This window comes from Mustela erminea, chromosome 8 (assembly GCF_009829155.1).
Source record: "Mustela erminea isolate mMusErm1 chromosome 8, mMusErm1.Pri, whole genome shotgun sequence".
NCBI classification, from domain to species: domain Eukaryota; kingdom Metazoa; phylum Chordata; class Mammalia; order Carnivora; family Mustelidae; genus Mustela; species Mustela erminea.
The window spans coordinates 67,212,986-67,234,567 of NC_045621.1; the positions used below are offsets into that span (position 1 = coordinate 67,212,986).

Here is a 21,582-nt window from a genome sequence, read left to right on the forward strand (position 1 = left end):
TCCCTACATTCCTAGGCCTTCCTTTTATATGCATTGAACTAGAATCTTCAGAGATTGGACTAGAATTCACATGGCGCTCCGCATGCCTGGTGGAGAATGGGTGGAGAACGGAGACTGCGTAGTACCACCTGGTTCAGCCTCAGGCTGCCAGCCTTTCCTACTGCCCCTCCCAGAGTGAAGGGAGTACTGCACCTTGTCTTCACGCACCTGAACATGCAAGCTCAGAGACAATAAAAGCCACATGGTGAGAGAAGGACTGAGATTCATGTGCAAGCAATCAGCCCCAGTGCCAGGCTCTCCCCACTTTCTTGCAGGGAACAAAGAGATTGCAGAAGAAAACTAGAGGCAGAACATCATGAAGCCGTGGCCTGGAGTCCCATGAGATTCCTAACCTCTTGGCAATGACCTTCTGCCCCAGCTGTTTCTGAGAGATTCCAGAGGGATATTTTCCAGTTGCTTCTAAACCAGTCTGCAAGCTCTAGTCACTCATCGTGTCCCCTCCATTTCCAATCCCTGCTTGCTGGTTTGTGGCCTCCCAAGGATGCTGGGGAGCAGTGTCCTCACGAAGGCTGCGATGCTCAGGGGCACAGGGGGCTCCTTCCGGGCAGAGCTGGGAGAGAAGTCCCCCTCCAAAGCCTCCTACCTCTGGACCCAGGCATTACACCTCCAAGAATCTCCCAGGAACTGCTGTCTGCTCTTGGTCTCCAGGCAGGGTGGCTTTGCACCGTGCTCGGGACATCTCTGTGCCCACACTAAATCTTGCGCCCAGAAGCTTCAAATGCTGCCATCACACAAACGACATTTTATTTGTAAAAAGACAAATTAGCACTTAAAAATATATACATCATCCACATTTCTATTTTATTCTCTAAAAATTTTAATTCCAAAAATGGCCGGAACGTAAATGGACACAAAGGACCACAGTGACCAGCAGAAAGCAAATGAGAGGAGCTGACCTACTGGAGATTTTTATCCTAGAATCAAATACAGGTTGCGAGCTTTGCTCACACATACATATATATCTAAACTATATTTAGTGATAATCTAGTTACCAGTGAAAATACTAAGTGATTCATACCTTCCAATCTCAACTACACAAATATCTTAGTATGGCAAAGTTCTCTAATTCAGTCTCCATTTCCAGATGTACAGATAGTGGTCATTCCCATCTCCCATTGCATACATTTTTTCATGATTCACCAGGACAGCAAAGAATCTCTCAGGCTGATTACAGCTGTTGAAGGAAAACATGTGATTCTTTGCATCCATGAAAACAGAATTTTCCAGAGACCAAACAGTCTCCATGGGAAACTAAACACCACCTATGTGTTCTTTTTGTTTGATCCAAGCTCTGGTTGGTTGAAGGGTATTGCAGTACATTGATAATTCATAGATGGTTTTGGAAAGTTCATTGATTCAGAACTTCTTTTCATCTCATATCAAGCATTATCTGGTGCTTAGTTTTCATCTTCTCTGTCCCTACAGGTTCTCTTTCCTCACCTCCTTCAGCCTTAGCCAGAAGCTGACAGTGTCCTTACTGTCTGACACACACACACAAACCAGAGCTTGGACTAAAGAAAAAGAGCACACTCCCATGGAGACTGTTTGGTCTCTGGAAAATTCTGTTTTCGTGGATGCAAAGAATCACATGGTCTCCTTTGACAGCTAAAATCAACCTGAGAGATTCTTTGCTGTCCTGGTGAATCATGAAAAAATGTATGCAAAATAGTTTAAACCGCAAAATAGGTGAATTTAAAATGCCATAATATGTCTTTTGAAAGTGTGCCAAATATATGTGTCATTTGGAAAAATGAGAAGCTTATTTGATGTACAGGAAGTGTTTAAAGTTCATTGTTTACTTTTGTGACAATACATTAAAAGATACCTCTTTGGGTGAATATATAAAGCAACCTCTATTTCATTTAATAGTAAATTGATAATCAAGTAACATTCAATATTTGCTCTATAGTATAAAGGGTGAAAAACCACATATACAAGCTTGTGAGTAGAGAGATATTGGATCTTAGTCCAGTAACATGGCAAGCCATTGTTGGTCCAGGGGTAAGTTCTGAAACAGATTTTTTAAAAAGTTTTAATTTAAAACTCTCAGTTGTTTGAAACATGGAAACAAAGTGTAATGCAAAATGCATCTATTTGTTGAGGTACATGAAGATTTATGTGTTATATAGTACAACATGATATTTTATTGGCGATTAATTGATCAAAACTGTCTCACTGAAATTCTGTTTAACATTTTTATTTCCTGTGCTCGCTTCGGCAGCACATATACTAAAATTGGAACAATACAGAGAAGATTAGCATGGCCCCTGAGCAAGGATGACACACAAATTCGTGAAGTGTTCCATATTTAAAAAAAAAAAAAATTGTATTTCCTTGGTTAATAGTCTGGATATTAACTACTGGGTATTTACCCCAAAGATACAGATGTAGTGAAAAGAAGGGCCTTCTGTACCCCAGTGTTCATAGCAGCAATGGCCACAGTCACCAAACTGTGGAAAGAACCAAGATGCCCTTCAATGGACGAATGGATAAGGAAGATGTGCTCCATATACACTATGGAGTATTATGCCTCATCAGAAAGGATGAATACGCAACTTTTGTAGCAACATGGACGGGACTGGAAGAGATTATGCTGAGTGAAATAAGTCAAGCAGAAAGAGTCGATTATCTCCTGGTTTCACTTACTTGTGGAGCATAAGAAATAACATGGAGGACATGGGGAAATGGAGAGGAGAAGGGAGTTGGGGGAAATTGGAGGGGGAGATGAACCATGAGAGACTATGGACTCTGAAAAACAATCTGAGGGTTTTGAAGGGGCGGGGAGTGGGAAGTTGGGTGAGCCTGGTGGTGGGTATTATGGAGGGCATGTATTGCATGGAGCACTGGGTGTGGTGCATAAAGGATGAATTCTGGTACACTGAAAAGAAATTAAAAAAATAAAAAATTAAAATTAAAAATAAATAAAATAATTGACAATAACCACCAGCAAAATGCAAAAAAAAAAAAAAGAGTCTGCATATTAAAAAATTGCCACCACTTTCCTCTCACTAAGCTTGATGGCATTATGGCTTGTCCTTCAAATTTTATGTTGGGCTCAGTTTCTAGACCATTACTCAGCAGCTCAGTCTATAAAACTTTCTAACTTCAAAGGAAAAGAGATTTCAGAAAGCAATACCTGCCATTCTCCTTGCAGAGGGAAAGAGACATATCTTCATGAAGACATCCAGTAACAGAATTTCAGGCATTTAGTATAGGGATTATGGAGTTTCAGCCAAGATTCAAGATCATCTCCAACTTTCTGAAATCATACTACATATAAAGGAATCTTGTAGTCCCACCTTGGGTAGATGTTAGATTTCTATAGTTTTCCATCACCATTTTATAACAATATCCATAATAGATGTACCCACAGAGTCAATGGAGTATGTATTAAAATAGTGATAATCTGTTTTCCCTTTCTTTTTTTTGTCAGGCTTAGGTCTATCTTGGACAAAACCATTCCTTTCTTCCCCAGGGCCTGATTTCTAGTCCCCTTCACCTCTGCTATCTCCTTCTACCTATTCCTTCCCCAGCCAGAAGTTTTCACACCCACCCTCTTGAGCACTCTTCCTTTCCTGCCATACCTACTTCCCTAGTTTACCTGACCCTAACTTTCAACCTTTCCAGGTCCAAGGTCTCAACTAACTAATATAATAAATCAGTGTTAAAATGTGCTAGTGGCTCAGGTATTTAAATTGGTTCATCATTCAAAAAAATCAATGTAATATATCACTTCAACAGACTGAAAAAGAAAAATCACATGGTCATATCCATAGATGCGGAAAAAGTATTTGATAAAACCCAATACTATTCATAGTAAAAACTCTCAATAAACTATGGATAGAGGGGAACACCTCAACTCAATGAAGAATATCTACAAAAACCTATAGCTAGCATCATTCTTATTAGTGAGAAACGTGAAGCTTTCCTACTAAGATCAGGCAAGGATGTTTCTTCTCACCACAGATGACATGATTGTCAATGTAGAAAATCTGAAAAAATTTGGAAAAAATATTCCTGGAATAATAAGCAATTTATAGCAAGGTTGAAGGATACAGGAAAATATTCAAAAGTTAATCACCTTCCTATATACCAGAGATGAACAAGTAGAATTTGAAAATGTAAACATAATACAACTTGCATTAGCACCCCAAAAGTGAAAATTTAGATGTAAATCTAACAAAATATGTACAAGTTCTATGTGAGGGAAATCACAAAATTCTGATGAATAAAATCAAAGAACTAAATACATGGAAAGATATTCCATGTTCATGGATAAGAAGACCCAATATTGTCAAGATGCCAGTTCTTCCCAACTTGATCTGTAGATTTAATGCAATTCCAATAAAATCCCAGAAAGTTATTCTATAGATATCAACAAATTGATTCTAAAGTTTTTGTGAAAAGGCAAAAGGCCCAGAATAACCGACACAACATTGAAGGAGAAGAACAAAGTTGGAGGACTGATGCTACACAGCTTCAAGATTTATTATAAAGCTACAGTAATGAAGACAGTTTGTATTGGTGGAAGAATACACAAATAGATCCATGGATTAGAGTAGAGGGCCTAGAAATAGACCCACATAAGTATAGTCAACTACTTTCTTCTTTGACAAGAAGTAGAGACAATACAATGGAGCAAAGATAATCTTTTCAACAATGGTACTCGGGCAAGTGAACATCCACATGCAAAAAGAAATCTGGACACAGACCTTATACCCGTCATAAAAATTAACTCAAATAAAAAAAACTTAAATTTAAAGTGGAAAACTATGAAAATGCTAGAAGATAACAGGAGAATACCTAGATAATCTTGGGTATGGCAATGACTTTTTTTTTTTTTTTTGAGATTGGGTTAGCCCGTTTAAAGTGTCTATCATTTACTGATTATTTCTTAAATGCCAGACAGGTTATCCTACGATGTAGAAAAGTGATACAGAGTTAGTGAACTGTCCAAAGCTTCAGGGCTGTGAAGAGTCAGAAACAGGATCAAAGCCCAAGACTGGTCTCAGACCCCGTATCTTTCCACCATTCCCTGAGGCCTCTAGATTACTAGTTTATCATGAAAGGATACAGGGGTAGCCAGATGGAAGAGATGCATAGGGTAAGGTGTGTGAAAAGTGGGGAGAAGTTTCCATGTCCTGTTCAGTTTTACCACCTCCCAGAATCTTCATGTCCTCACCAATTCAGAAGCCTGGCAATGACTTTTTAGACAGGACGAAGGCACAATTCATGAAAGAAATAAATAATTGATAAACTAGAGTTCATTAAAATGAAAAATTTCTGCTATCTGAAAGTGTCAAGAAAGTGAGAAAACCACAAAGAAAATATTTGCAAAAGCCATATCTGACAAAGGACTGTTATCCAAAATATATGAAAAACTCTTAAAACTCAACAAGAAAACAAACAGCCTGATTAAAAAGTGTTTCAAAGATCCTAAGAGACCTCTCACCAAAAAAGATGTACAGGTGATAAGTAAGCACATGAAAAGACGCTCCACATCATATGTCGTCAGGGAAATGCAAATGAAAACAACAATGAGATACCATTAAACCCCTATTAGAATGGCCAAAACCTGGAACACTGACAACACCAAATGCTGACAAGGATGTGGAAAAACAGACACTCTCCTTTACTGATGGTGAGAAGGCAAAATGGTACAGACACTGTGGAAGACAGTTTAGTGGTTTCTTACAAAACAAAACACACTCTTACAATACGATCCAGCAGTTGAGTCCTTGGCATTTACCCAAAGAAGTTGAAAACCTATGTCCACACAGAAACCTGCACATGGACATTTATAGCAACTTTATTCATAATTGCCCAAAGTCAGAAGCAACCAAGACATTCTTCAGTAGGTAAATGGATAAATAAACCTACAACAGCACTAAAAAAAACTGTCTTAATTTTTTTTTTAATGTGCTAATGGAAGACGACTACGGGCTCTCCCAGGTAGTCAGTGTTTTCTATCTGATTTCCAGAGACAAGACACCAAGCAAGTGTTTTCTTTCTGCATTACAGAATGTGAATTGATGATGTCTCTAGGTGCATTATTTTTTAGCAGATTGGTTAAAGAGGTAGTGATCAGATTTTTAAAACACCAAAACATATTTCTAAACCCATCCTACCTGGAAGTTTCTTCTTTCCTATTCTCTTTCTTCCCATCATTTTACTTTCTAACTTCCTCTTTCTCGTGGTTTTTGTTTCCTTTTCCCTCAGATGATTAACATTAGCAGGGCACAAACGGATTACTCTGATAAGCACAAGTAAGGGCCTCACTTGACCCATTTGTAAAAACAGACTTATTTTAGTTCTAGGATGGCTTCCTCTCTTTGAAATGTTTCACAAACTAAAAATACATGTATATTTTATCTAAAAAAAAAAAAATGAACCCCCTTGTACCTACATTTGCCCATTATTTGCCTCTCCCTGGTCCTACCCTCCACTCCAAAGAGAATCATTATCCTGAAATTGTGCATGTTTTGGGCTTCATATAATGTACTTTTTATTTCTGCAACTTGCTCTACATCTCAGCTTCATCTCAGTATCATGTTCATAAGACTCAGCTCTTGAGGGGCGCCTGGCTGGCTCAGTGGGTTAAGCCGCTGCCTTCGGCTCAGATCATGATCTCAGGGTCCTGGGATCGAGCCCTGTATTGGGCTCTCTACTCAGCAGGGAGCCTGCTTCCTCCTCTCTCTCTGCCTGCCTCTCTGCCTGCTTGTGATCTCTCTCTGTCAAATAAATAAATAAAATCTTTAAAAAAAAAAAAAGACTCAGCTCTTGATGTGAGCAGTCATAGTTCATTTATATTGTACCATGAGAGTCTAAAGGATGAACATACTGCCATTTTGTATCTATTCTTTTTTTTTTAATCCATTCTTTTGTTGAAGGACATTTGAGTTATTTCCAATTCTTGAATAATATAAATATCAATATTTTTGGTGAACATATGAATGTATTTCTTCTGGGTATACATTTAGGGCATGGAATCAGAGGAGATGCCCATCTTTATTTTTATGAGATAATGGCAAACTCTTTTCCAAAGGAGTTATATCAGCTTATATGTTTACCAATAGTATATGAGAGTTCTTTTTGCATCATATCCTAACCAGGATTTGATATTTTCCAACTTTGAAATGTTTGCCAATATGGAGGATGAAAACTGATAACTTCTTCTTTTTTTTTTAATATTTCATTTATTTATTTGTCAGGGAGAGGGAGAGAGAGAGAGAGAGAGAGAGCACACAAGCAGGCAGAGAGGCTAGCAGAGGCAGAGAGAGAAGCAGGCTCCCTGCCAAGCAAGGAGCCCATGCGGGACTCGATCCCAGGACTCTGGGATCATGACCTGAGCCCAAGGCAGCGGCTTAACCCACTGAGCCACCCAGGCGTCCCCGAAAACTGATAACTTCTTATGATCTTAATTTGTGTTTCCCTGATTACTACTAAGATTAGCATGTTTTTCATACATTTTGGGGGCAGTCATATTACATGTCTGTGAAATGCCTGCTCATGCTTTCTGCTCACTTTTCTTTTGGGTTGTTCTTAACTTTTTATATTGATTTTTTTTTTTAAAGATTTTATTTATTTATTTGACAGACAGAGATCACAAGTAGGTAGAGAGGCAGGCAGAGAGAGAGAGAGGAGGAAGCAGGCTCCCTGCTGAGCAGAGAGCCCGATGTGGGACTCAATCCCAGGACCCTGAGATCATGACCCGAGCTGAAGGCAGAGGCTTAACCCACTGAGCCACCCAGGCGCCCAGATTTTTTAATATTTTATATGTTCTGGATGCCAATATGTTCATTATGTGTGTTACAAATATCTTCTTCCAGATTATGACTTGTCTTTTCATTTTTTATTGAGGTATGCTTAACATTCAGTGTCATATTCGTTTCAGATATAGTAATTTGACATTTGTATACATTGATAAATGGTTACCACAATTAGTATGTTCCAATCTGTAAATTAATACAATATTATTGACTATATTCCCCATGCTGTACATTAAATACCCACAACTTAGTTATTTTTGTTGCAAGTTATTGGGGCCTTCTTAAAAATTTAAATTCACTTAGCCAACATAATACATACTTAGTTTCAGACGTAGTATTCAATAATTTATCAGTTGTGTATAACATTCAGTGCTTAGTTATTTTATAACTGGAAATTCTTAATCCTTTTCACCCCCAAAACCCCCCTCTGGCAACCACCAATCTCTTCTATCTATGAGTCTGAATTTTGTTTTGTTTTGTTTTTTAGATTTCATATATAAATGAAACCATGCAGTATTTGTCTTTGTCACACGCACACACACACACAGATATATATATATATATATATATATATATATATATATATATATCTGTATATCATATCTATCTATCTATCTATCTATCTAATCTTATTTATCCACTTATGTATCCATGGATACTTGGGTTGTTTTCATATCTTAGCTGTTGTAAATAAGGTTGCAATGAACATAGGGATGCATATATGTTTTGGAATTAGTGTTTCCTTTTTCTTCAGATAAATGCTCACTAGAGGAATTGCCAGATCATATGGTACCTCTATTTTTAATTTTTTGAGGAACCTCTGTACTGTTTTCCATAGTAGCTGTACCAATTTACATTCTAATAGAGTTTCTTTTTTTCGACATCCTCACCTACATTAATTATTTCTTGTGTTTTTTATTTTAGCTGATAGGTATAAGGTGATACCTCATTGTGATTTTGATTTGCATTGCCCTGATGATTAGTGATACTGAGCATCTTTTCATGTGCCTATTGGCTTATTAATGGTGGCTTTTTAATAATCAAGTGTTCTTAATTTTAATGTACTAAAATTCATCAAACTTCCTCTGTTAGAACTTTGTGAATCTTGTTTAAGAACCTGGGGTCATAAAATATTTCTTCCATAATTTTTTCTAAAAAACAAAAAATTTTACTTTTCACATTTGAATCTTTAGTGCAAACTGAAACTGAAATTTGGGGGTATGGTGTAAGGTATAGATTCCAATTTCATTTTTTTCCCATATAGTTTTCTAGTACCATTAAGTGACAAACTCTTCTTTTCTGAGTGGTCTGTAATACCACTTCTGTGCTAGAGCAAGTTTCCACATATGTGTGGGTCAACCTCTAGACTCTACATTCTATTTGCCCCTATACCAATCCCATAGTGGCATAATTACTATAGCTTTATATTAAGTTTTAATATCAGGGTAGAGCAGATTTCCTCATTTTGTTATCCTTCTAGAGTGTCTTGGTATTTCTTTTCTTTCTTTTTTTTTTTTTTTGTGTGTGTCTGTGTGTCTTGGTATTTCTTGACCTTTGCTATTCCACACCTGACTTTAGAATCAGCTTGCCAAGCTCTGTTGGGATTTTAGTTGGAATTACATTGATTTTTAGATCAATTTGGAGAATATTTATACCATTATAATACTGGTTCTCTCTTCCTATTATTATTTCTCTTCTTTTTACTTAAGTCTCATTTGATATTTTCATTTATTATCTTCCTTTAATATCTATTCATAGGTATTTTTAATACAATATTTAGATGATGAATATTTTTAGAATTATATTTTCTGTTTGTGGATTCTAGAAATGTGTTGACTGGGGCAATCTAGATTTGTAATAATTTGTGTGTTCTTTTAGATTTTCTATGTAAACAAACATATTCCCTGAAAATATTGGCACTTTTACTTCTTATTCTCCTTTCCTTCTCCCATTATACCTCCAATACAATACTGAACTGGAAGTAGTAATAACAGTTGGCATCCTTGTCTCATTCATGACTTTGAAAAGAGGGACTTCAGAGAGGAGAGAAAATATTTCACATTTAATGTTTATTCTATGTAATTGGTAGCTGCTTTTTATCAGAATGAAAGGTCCTTCCCATTCCTGGTTTGCTAAGCATTGCTTAAAATCATGAATTCTTTTTGCTGTATGTCAAACATTTTTTCTACATTGGTCAAAACATTCTTGTGCTTTTTCTCCTTCATTTTGTTAATATGACAATGATAAAAGATTTTCTAATATTGAACTAATTCTGCTTTCCTGAAATAAACTTAATTGCATCATGGTTTATTACTTTTTTTTTAAATAATTTTATTTTATTTATTTGACAGACCAAGATGACAAGTAGGCAGAGAGTCAGGCAGAGAGAGAGAGAGAAGGAGGGAGGAGGAAGCAGGCTCTCTGGTGAGCAGAGAGCCCGATGTGGGGCTCGATCCCAGGACCTTAGGATCATGGCCTGAGCCAAAGGCAGAGGCCCAACCCACTGAGCTACCCAGGCGCCCCGGTTTATTACCTTTTTTATACTAAATTCAGGCTCCCAACATTTTATCTGTGATTTTTACATCCATGTTGATGAGAAAAATTGCCCTGTAAATGTTTATCCTTAGAGTGCCCATATCTGCCCTTTGGTATTATGGCAATACTTGCTTTCCAAAATGAGTTAGGTAGTGTTCTCTGATTTTCTGTTATCTAGAAGAGTTTAAGACTGGAAATCTCTTCTTTGAATGCTTGTCCCATTTGTTTCTGTGCTTTTTAATTTAATTCCTTTCATCCCACTCCCAAGTCTTCCTTACCCACACCTCTTCCACCTTTCTCTTTATTTGTTCCCTCCCGCTCTATTCACTTTCTTCTTCCTTAGAGAGCTTCTTGGACTTAAAAGCATCAAGAAAATTGTACTGAAGCCCAAGTTTCAAGATATTTTAACTGATGTTCTTAACATTTCCAAATATAACATTTCTTTGTGTTCAGTGTGACCAATTAGTACTGCCTAGATGTGAAAAAAAATCTTGCAGTCATTTAAAATAATACTGATTGTTAAATGAGAATTTCAGTCCTCTGTTCATAACTACTTATTTTGAAATATTTTTGAAATCAATTCAGTCACATTCATAACACGGTAATTCTAGACCTCTCTGCCTTGTGACACTCAACAATGAAGGGAAACAATTCAGTTATGTAAAGAACACATCAAAATTTCATGAGGGCAAGAGGCTTTTCACAAATAAGCTATGATGATTTTCCAGGTTTTTCTATGAACCTTTAGTTCTATGCTTTATATTTCATAGACATATATCCTCTCTTCTTTCAGATAGCACAAATGCAATTTTCTTGATGGATCATTATTTCTGAATGGTAATGATTACTTTAATTCTCTGTAAGAAAAATCTGGGACCTTTTTTTCCTTTATTTTAGTTGAAATGTAAATATTTTAAAACCCTCCATGTCAATTTGATTTTTTTTTAGTAACTTTGTAGCTAAATACCAAATGTTCTTACAAAAAATGCAAATCTCTTATTCAAAATATAATTAAATTATACCATACACAGTTTATAAGCAATTACAGACACATAATGTGTATAATTTGGCTTTTTAAATAAAAAGGCTATAAATGCACAGCTACCATATTAGAACAAGAAGTATTTCTTTGGAAATAAGACATACTATAGCAAAAATACCATTTCAAGGTAAGAATGAATGTAAAGTAGGTCTCTCTGAGAGACTGCCAAGTAAGCCTCCCTCTAGGAATTCTACAGGGTCCTGCTAGTTAATTAGGCCATTTTATGCTGAGAACAGATAACTAGCCTCAGAATCTATGTGACCTTAATGATTGTTAAGAATGTCAATGTCTGTTTTGTATCACTTCTTGCGAGCAGGCCCTTCCCAAAAAACCTTAATTGAATTGGAATGTTCCAAAGGATTTCTGAGTTTCCATAGATTTTAACCAGAAATGCCATTTTTCTCAATCCTAGTGTTGGTGGACACTGTGATTAGTTACCCAAATACCCATTCAGGAAGAAGGACTTAGTGTTGGTTTTCTAGGAATGATGGGGGGAAATGCCATAAACTGGGTAGCTTCAAACAACAGAAACATTTTCTCCCAGTTTTGGAGACCAGTAGTCTGAAATCCAGTGAAGCAGGACCTCACTCCTTCCAAAGACTAGACTGTAGAATCCTTGTTTCTTCTAACTTCTTGTGGCTCCAGGTGTTTCTTGGCTTTGGGTTGGAGAACTCCAGCCTCTGTCTTCTCCTGGCCTTCTTTCCTGTGTCTCTTTGTCTTCTCTTCTGTTTCTTATAAGGGCACTTTTCATGGATTTAGGGGCCATTTGGGTAGGCAAGGATGATCAAATCATGAGATCTTCAACTTAATTACATCTGCAAAGTCTCTTTTTTCAAAGGAGGTCAAATTCATAGGTTGTGGGAGTTAGGATGTGGATATCTCTTTCTGGTGATCACTATTCAATCTGCTGCAGACTTATTTCTCCAACTACTGCTATGGCTACCAGAAGGCAGTCTCTCCTGTCAGCTTTCTTTAGGGATTGCCTCTTTGGGGAATCTGCTTTGCCTAAGGCTTCCTTCTATGGACAGCCCATAAGAAAGTGGATATAGGGGCGCCTGGGTGGCTCAGTGGGTTAAGCTTCTGCCTTTGTTTCAGGTCATGATCTCAGAGTCCTGGGATCGAGCCCCACATCAGGCTCTCTGCTCAGTGGGGAGCCTGCTTCCCCCTCTCTCTTTGCCTGCCTCTCTGCCTATTTGTGATCTCTCTCTCTCTGTTAAGTAAATAAATAAATTCCTTTTAAAAAAAGTGTATATAAAGTGGATCAAAGTGATCAAAGGAGCTGTAGAGACCAGGCCTTCTTGGTCCAGCTTGGAACAACACTGCAAAAACACTCCAGTTCCAGAGCCCCACTGTGGTGAGGTGAGGTCTTCATTTCAGACTATACCAGAGCTCAACTTTTCTGTCTGATCATCCTCCTCTTCCTCATCCTCTTCCTTCTCTTTCTGTTCCATCTTCCCTTCCTCCTCCTCTTCTTCCTCCTCCTCTACCCATATCCCCTTCTCCCTCTTACTTCTCTTTCTCCTGAGTCTGCTTAACAGGGAACCCAGCCTGAAACACTTTGATGAAAATCATTCATTCATTTATCCACTCATTTATCGATTCACTCACTCAATTTATTCAATTACATCAACAAATATTTACTGATCACCTACTGCATGCCTGGTGCTTTCTTTCTTAATTATGTCACAGTGAACATATTTGAATCTTTCTTTGGTAGATCAGGATCTCTCAGTGCCTAAAGCTGGGCTCCATCCTGGGGCCTCATTTGTTAGTTGCAGATACTAAGGGCTTAGGAGAAGACCTCACGACTTGACCTGGAAGGTCTCTTCTGTTTTGAATAAATCCCAACCTGACATAAGCTGCTTTTGCTGTGATTTTCACTTTTCCCCTAACAAAAGCACCTGCAAAATCCATCAACTGAACGTCCTGATCTCACAGGGCCTGTGTTGATTCTAGACTAGTCTGTTTGTTTTTCTAGACTTTCCATACTGTTCTAGGTCCATTTCTTGACCTTTTAAAATCTCAATATAGAAACATGGAAAGAGGAAATAATGACAGATTCACAGTGTTAGAAGCATTGTAAGATTATAGAATCTTAAGGCACTGTCAGAACAAAACATTATATGCAGCCCAACACCCTTTCACTGCCAACGGGAGAAGTGAGAGCTCATGCCACAGTTGCCTGAATCATGTAGTGTATGTGACTTCGATTGTTTTACGTAGGGCTTGTTGTCTCCCCATCCAGTTTGTAAAGATCTTTTGGACAGAATCTGAACTCATACTTTCCTACCCTGCTCAGTGTCTAGAAAAATAAGAGTTTTTTTTTTTTAAAGGTTTATTTTATTTATTTGAGAGAGAGTGAGTGAGAGAGAACATAAATGGAGGGGGATGCAGAGGGAGAGGGAGAAGCAAACTCCCTCCCAGTCAGGGAACCCGACTCGATCCCAGGACCCTGGGATCATGACCTGAGCTGGAGGCAGACACTTAACTGACTGAGCCACCCAGGCACCCCAAGAGATAAGTTTGAATAAATAATTAACTGATTGAGCCCTCTTCATCCAGCAAAACTATTCCAGCCAGAGGTGTAGGGTTTTAATCTTATGCATACGTAGAGACCTCTAGAGATGTCAGATCCTAGGCTTAGCAATGATCACTATCAGGGAGTTCCTCCTAAACACATAACGCAGCCTTGCAGAATAGATCAGGAATTTCATATGTATGCATACAATTTGTACTAGCCCTGTTCCATTAAAGAAGTTTACAGATAACAAAACAGGTTAGTTTGCACTATTTTTAAATTTAAGTGTTGAAGTAGCTAATCATTATTGGTTTTACTCCACCTCATTCTAAAAAAGATTTGTGTCATTTATAATAAAACACATATTCCAATATTTTAAAAAAGCTAAGAAGGTGAGAAAACTAAGATAGAAAATAAGCTAAAGCTTGGGGTAGTGCTAATATCCAAAGTTCATGACATCGCTAGTGGTAGGTCTAAAATTTGTCTGTGAATCCAGTTAATTAATAACAGTTGCGGTAGAGTGGTCCAAGCTCCCAAATCATTAGAATCTGTTTCACCCCAGATGATGAATCTGTTGTAATCCTATTCCTCTTCTCAGGAAGTACTTGAAGACTATAGATGTGACCTATTCTTGGTAAAATAGACATGAGAGAAATTCTTCTAGGGGAGGAGAAGCTTTCCAGGAAAGATCTCCTCATTTTATTCTCAAAAGAGAGACAAAAAATACACAGTCCCTCTCTTGCTCTGGTTGTTGTTGTGTCTGATTATGATGCCTGGGCTCATGAGCCATCAGGGGATCAGCCTGGGAATGAGGCCAAAACAAAGGAGGTGAGGCTGGGCAGAGCCAAGGGAATCTCTGTGAAGAGGAACTGGGCCCCAGGGGAGTTACATTCCCTCTGACCTCTGGTTATATTAGTTATGGCATTTTTTGTTTACTGTTGAAGGCAACTGGAGTTGGGCTTTTTCTGTGTCTTAGAGCCAAATGCATCCTAAATGGTTTAAAAGTAGCAGTTAAGGGTAAAGTTCTGAAATAAGACATACCTGGATCCATCATTTAACTATGTCCTATGTAAACATGAAAAAATCATAAAAAATCCGTTCTTTCACCTGTGCTTTGGGGGATGTAAGACCTACCATACAGTCATTGTACAAATTTAGTGGAGAAACAAAGCGTGTGAAACGTTTAGCACAAAACCTAATGTATTTTAAGTGCTTAATAAAGAGTAGATTTTAACACTGAGGAGAAACACAGGTAATCAATACGTAAGTGACTGGCTCTTTGAAATGGCAATTGAACTTTCTCAGGCTGTAATTCAGGCTCTCAACCTGCCTTTAGTGAAGATGGAGGGCAATTGACCACTTCTTGCTTGTAAAGCAATCCATTACATGCTGGACAGCCATTATTAGGGGTCTCATTTGCTAATCTCAACTAAATATCTAAAACCCAAACCATGAACTAAGCAACTTGTACCCAATTAAATTGTGCTCTTTCTGAAAGGACACAGTAGTGTGACAAGGATAGGACTCAAATGTAACTGCCAGGTGCCCAACAGACTGTTACTAGGACTGTCTTTATTCTGTCAGGTCTTCTGGGCTTCAGTCTGCTTATCTCTGCAGCCCTTTTGAGTCTGGTGGGTGCTGTCAATGTTAGGGACCGTTGGTGTAAAGGTTCCTTCCTCCTTCGGGTCTTACAGAAACAAATCCTTTGGAGCCAGCCACCAAGAAACAACATAGGATTGTTTGGTTTGTTTTCAAGGAGCTGTTCACGGTCAGTCACTAGGCCAACTGCAGCCTGTCCAGTGATGTCCTAGCATTCAGTCTAGTCCATTCAGCTGGAGAAGGATTTCAATCTAATGTTGTTTGGTCCAACTGACGATCAGAATGCCCAGCATTGCGTTAGCGGCAAGGGTTGGAGAGTGTGGACATGGGAGGTGGTGGGAGCTGAGGGAGACATGTAGCGGACTGCCCTGAGCAAATCTCTCCTGTCTATAGACCTGCTTTTCACCTTTCTCCAAGAAGCAGTAAAAAATAGCTAATTTAATTATGTTTCTTGGGGAAAAGGATTGTATTTTCATTGGTACCATTTATTGCCTGAAACTATTAAGAATAGTTTGTTGTTGTTATAAAATTTTTAAATAATGTCTAAATATCAATAGCTTCAAAAAAAGGCATCAAGCACACTTTTGAAAACAAAAGGCATAACAAGGTAATTTATTAAAAAAAAAAAAGGAACATGCTACACTGGTGAGGAGAATCAGGAGAACCAACCACAAAGAACTCCACAGTAGAGGCCCTTCTCCAATGTCCTCGGGGTTCTTTTATAATCTCAAGAAAAGGGAGGGGGTCAGAGAATTACTGATTGGATTCCGTTGATTTTAAGAGGATAATGTCAAAGCCAGGTTTAATTGTGGCTGGAACAATACATAATGCTTCTGGCACCATGGAGCAATTCATTCCTGTTGTGATTTTTTAAATGTGCAAATCAAAAAAAGAGAAACAAAATGAAAATGAAAAAAGCACACATAACCCACCACTTAGAAATCACACTTTATCTTGGTGGCCACTTTTCCCGAAAATACACACATATGCATCCATATGTATATTCACGTATGTGGGACCATACATATATACTCTTGTATAAACTGCATTTTTTAAGGCAGTATAACATTACAAATATATTTCCATATCAATAATTCTGCAATTATATTTCTACAATGTAATTTTAATAACTACACAGTATTCTATTATGTAGGCTCTATATGCCTTATATTAAATGTGCATAATTAAACCATTAGTGTGAGATTGTTGGGCTTTTCCAATGTTTTTGTTTTTATAATTAACAGCACTATAATAATTGTAACTAAATTCCTTTATACCTCCTTTTTAAATTCCTAATTTCCTTAGTATAGTTTCTGAAAAGTGGAATTGCTGGTTCAAAGTGTTTGTACAATGTTAAGTTTTTAAACATAGATTGTATAATTCAGCAAGCACATTTAAATATTTTTATGAATTGGGGCGCCTGGGTGGCTCAGTGGGTTAAAGCCTCTGCCTTCTGCTCAGGTCATGATCCCAGGGTCCTGGGATGGAGCCCCGCATCCCGCTCTCTGCTCAGCGGGGAGCCTGCTCCGCACCCCCCCCCCAGCCTCTCTGCCTGCTTGTGGTCTCTGCCTGTCAAATAAATAAAAATCTTTAAAATAAATAAATAAATAAATGTTTTTATGAATTAATTTTCTACTTAGAGAAAATAGTTGGCCTACTAAATAATCATACCAAAACTTTCACTTTTTTCTCCGTATTTAACAGATTCATAACCAATTGTCATAGGTCTTATTTTTACTCAAAGTTAAAATTCTTTTATTTACTAATGGATCATTTTCTTGAATTTCTTTTATACTCAGAATCCCAATAACTGGGTTTGTAGCCCAATCTTTTGGTCTGTTAATATAGGCAAATCTCTTTAGTAATTCTATTCATTTTTTAATTAAATTGATCATATTGCATAGAACAGTAAGCTGTCACTATTTAAATTAAGTGAATTTAAAAGGGAATATGCTAGGCCTTTTTGATATGCAAATTTGCTTGTAAAAGCCATGCCCACATAGCAGTTAAATGCTTAATCTTTTGATGTTAGCTCAGCAGGAAAAGCAACAATTTTTATATTTTGGTAGCAAACATTTACTGTAAAAACATGTATATACATACACACACATAATGTATGTAATATATATGTATATGCATATGCACACATGCACACACATATCTAACATTTACTCTAGAAATATGCTTTATTGCTTACAGATATGGACTAAATTAATTCCCAAGCCAAATATTTGCAAGTGTGTTTTGTTATTGCTTGTAATCTGTATAGAAGACAACTAGCTGGATGCTCCCTTTTCTGCTATTTCAACCTTAGCAAATAAGAATACAATTTAGCACTTTGCTTGGTAATTAACTCAGTTCAAAGGCTCAGGAGTCGCTAATGGTTAGATAATAAACATAGTGTTTTAACTTTAAAGTTTAGCCTAAGTTCACAGCATGAGCTACTTCATTCAAATAAAACTGAGAAAAATGTAGAAAAATATGACCCTTTTAGGGACAACTGTTATGACATACATGAGTTTCCTTAAGTAAATTAATTTGAACATAGAAGATGCATTTTAGAGACAGTATACTAATTCCTATATTTGGGAGCGTTGTGGACATGGGAAGTGGTAAGTCATTTTGATAGGAAAATCTGATTTTTAGAAACACAACAAATTGAGCAGCAGTTATGACTTTAATCATCTGAATGAAACAATGAGCTAATTATATATAATGACTCGCTGCTGTACTTTGAACACCTTCGGGGATCAATTTCATCCCAAAGCGAACAGAGCCAGCACCACATGGTCTGCTATCAAGCACTGACCTCTCTGATTCAAATGCAAAATGCTATTGCAGATGAAATTCACTGGGACAAAATGTTCAATAGAAAGATTACATTTCCAGTGGGGCAGAAAGATATTTGCCAGCATCTCATTAAGGCTTTGATACCAAGTCTTGGATTTCAATCAGCATTGAGATAGAATGGCAATAATCCAGTAGCAAGAATGTGTCTAGGGCTTTGTTTCCTGTAGCATTATGCATTTTTCCCATCTACAATAAAATCTTGAAAAAAATTTCCAAGGGAATAGATATGGAAAGAAATAACCTTGTAGTCATTTTAATGTCAGCCACACAACGCATTCAGTGAAGCTTCTGCAGCCTGATAACTTTGCCTCTCGCTAGGGGAGGAGAAGGTGACATCATTTACATTTAGCCCAGCACGTGAAAGAGCCTGAAATTCTCTGCACGGTAAATGTAGCATCAATTCTTCTACCTTTGCAGCCCCACCTCCCATCATTAATATAGTCCAGCCATTTTACCGTTGGCATTTTATCCTCTTCCCCTGGAAGTAATTTACTGACTTAATGGAAATGTGAGAGATTTGCTTTAACAGAGTTTATGAATTTAAGCAAAAGGTCCCACTGAACATTTCCCTTTGGAGAGAGGTTATTCTTTGGCCAGGAGGCATTTGTAATAGTTCAGTAATCAAAAAAGATTTGCTTCGGACTTGCTAATTTGCTCAGTCTCTTAAATAACAAAAGGGTCTAAACTCTGCCTCTCAATTTAAAGTGAGCCCATAAAAGCTTCCAGCTTAGCAAGAAATCTAAGAATCCACAATCTGAGCTTTTAACCCCATTTCAGTTTGTGCAAGTGTAATATCATTAGGGACTGATTTCTACTACGAGTAGCTGTGGCTTTTCATGGAGTCTAGTTCTTTCCTCAGGAGGTGGTAGGGTGGGCGAACAGTCTGAAGAAGTCGAACTACTACAGGGGAAATGAAGCTTGTTCCCCCTAAGGCATCAGAAGCTGGGAACACTGGAGATTTCATGGGAAAACCTGTTTCCCATGAAACTTGCGGTCAAATGCAGCCAGGTAAGAACTCTGGGTTGGATCTTTATTAGGGGATAGAAATTTTAACTGTATTCTTTTCCATTTGCAGGGCTGCATCTGAAAAAGATACAGTCAGGCAGAATTGTGACACTGCAGATGTGGCCCCAGCCACAAGAATAGTGCCAGGCACTGGGATGCTCAGTAAGTACTGGCTGAATGAATGGGCTGTAGTAGGATGGAGCCACTGTCATTGTTTGGTCTGGGACGCTGTTGCTTTGCCTCAGGCTGCCTCCACATCTTTCTCTTTGCCTGGCTTGGCTTGGGCTGATTGCTCCAGTTCTGACACCTCTTCCTGGAACCAACTAATCAAACCCCACTAATCAAACTTAGTGGGAAAATGTATAACAAAGTTTAGGGACTCTTAATAACCCAGAAAACAAGTAGAAGAAAACTAACCTGTAAATCTAGTATCTCACCCAACAACCTTGGTACCTAAGAAAAAAATTCACACAATCAAGAAGCTGGGATAACCATATTTGCTAAATTCCTGAGACAGTTCTAATTTCCAAAATCTTGTTTCACTGCCGCTTAAATTGTTGGCCAGCCAATGCTTATCATGATTAGATCGGAAGATGGGGAGATGAAAAAAATAAGATAGCAGAACAGAGGGAGGAGGTTTTGCTAAAGCTGGGTTGAACTGAGTTATCTCCTCCAAACAGGTCACTCTGAGAATTATTAAACCGCACCAGGGGGGCGCCTGGGTGGTTCAATGGGTTGGGCCCCTGCTTTCGGCTCAGGTCATGATCCCGGGGTCCTGGGATGGAGTCCCGCATTAGGCTCTCTGCTAGGTGGGGAGCCTGCTTCCCCCTCTCTCTCTCTGCCAGCCTCTCTGCCTACTTGTGATCTCTGTCAAATAAAATCTTAAAAAAAAAAAAAACCCCACACCACGTAAACATGGACAGTCCCCACACATAAGGTAAAAGGGTTCATAATACATGCACTGGTCCTCAGCATCTTCTGATATGTAAGATAATATCAGCAGTGATGAAACTAGTTATGGTTGGTTCATAAATGCATGTGAAGAACTGACTAGAAAGAAAACATGGCACATTCAGGCAACTGAGAACAGTTCTGTTTGACAGAAACATAAGCAAGACTTTTTCCTTGTCGATACCATCTTCATCTCTGTTAAATTCTTCCTGAAGTAACTTGCCATCCCAGTCCAGTCTTTCTCATCACTCTGTACGGACACCACCAGGACCTTTACCTGGCCCATCTCATTGCTTTGTTAATTGGCTAAATCATTCTGGAGTGTTTCAATTTTTAGAATCAAGGAACAAAACAAATATCACTTTGGTTAGAATGAACGTTCCTGTGCACTACTACTTGCCATAGGAGAGAGAGACAGAGAGAGTCATGTATAGGGATTTTTACCTTTGTAAGCAATGCCTGCATTTTTTAAAATTTTTCAAAATGTGGACAAATTTTTGTTTTAATTTTTAATTAATGCACATATGTAATTTAAACAGTCAAATAATAGTATAAGGGCTGTACCCCCAAATTTCCCTACTGATAATATCTGCTCTTTTATTACCTGTTTATCTTTCTTTCTTTTTTGTTTTTGTTTTTAAAAGTTTTGAGAAAGAGATAGTGTACACACATGAGCTGGGAAAGGTAAAGGGAGAGGGAGAGGGAGAGAGAGAATTCTAAGTAGGCTTCGTATTCAGCACAGAGCCCAATGCGGGGCTCGATCTCAGGACCCTGAGATCATGACCTGAGCTGAAATCAAGAGTTGGACCCTTAACCAACTGAGCCACCCAGTGCCCCTATTTATCCTTGTTTCAAATAATATTCTTAGGCTACTATTTCTTCAGTTTTAGATTTTATCTATCTGCTATGGAAAATGAGAATTTGTTTCTTACCATCATAGTCTCTCCTTCGTCTCTTCTTCATCTTCCTATGGAGTTATAACAATTTCATTCAATCAATATTCAATGTTTACATTATTATCATGCTATTAACATTATTCACAGCAGACTACACAGTATACCATAAATACATTTGCTTTATGGTACATTATTTTTTTTTTTTCTGGCAATAATTGCCTCAGATTTTCATTTGTGTAAGTTTTGGGGATTCATCCCCAGACTCTCTGAAAGAAGTAGAAGCATCCTTCCAGTTCATTTAGACACATCAAGTAATCTAGCAGTTCCATTTTAATTGTTTTACTGATAGCCTACTGG

At 37.9% G+C, this 21,582-nt stretch overlaps 1 long non-coding RNA gene and 1 other non-coding gene across 2 annotated transcripts in view; both read left to right on the plus strand.

Annotated features, from left to right (window-relative positions):
• LOC116597347 overlaps positions 1–21,582 on the plus strand; it is a 68,217-nt gene that overhangs the window by 36,203 nt on the left and 10,432 nt on the right. The gene's annotated exons all lie outside the window — the stretch shown is intronic.
• Positions 2,266–2,372, plus strand: LOC116597952. The gene has a single exon (XR_004288866.1). It is a non-coding gene; the product is annotated as a U6 spliceosomal RNA (small nuclear RNA).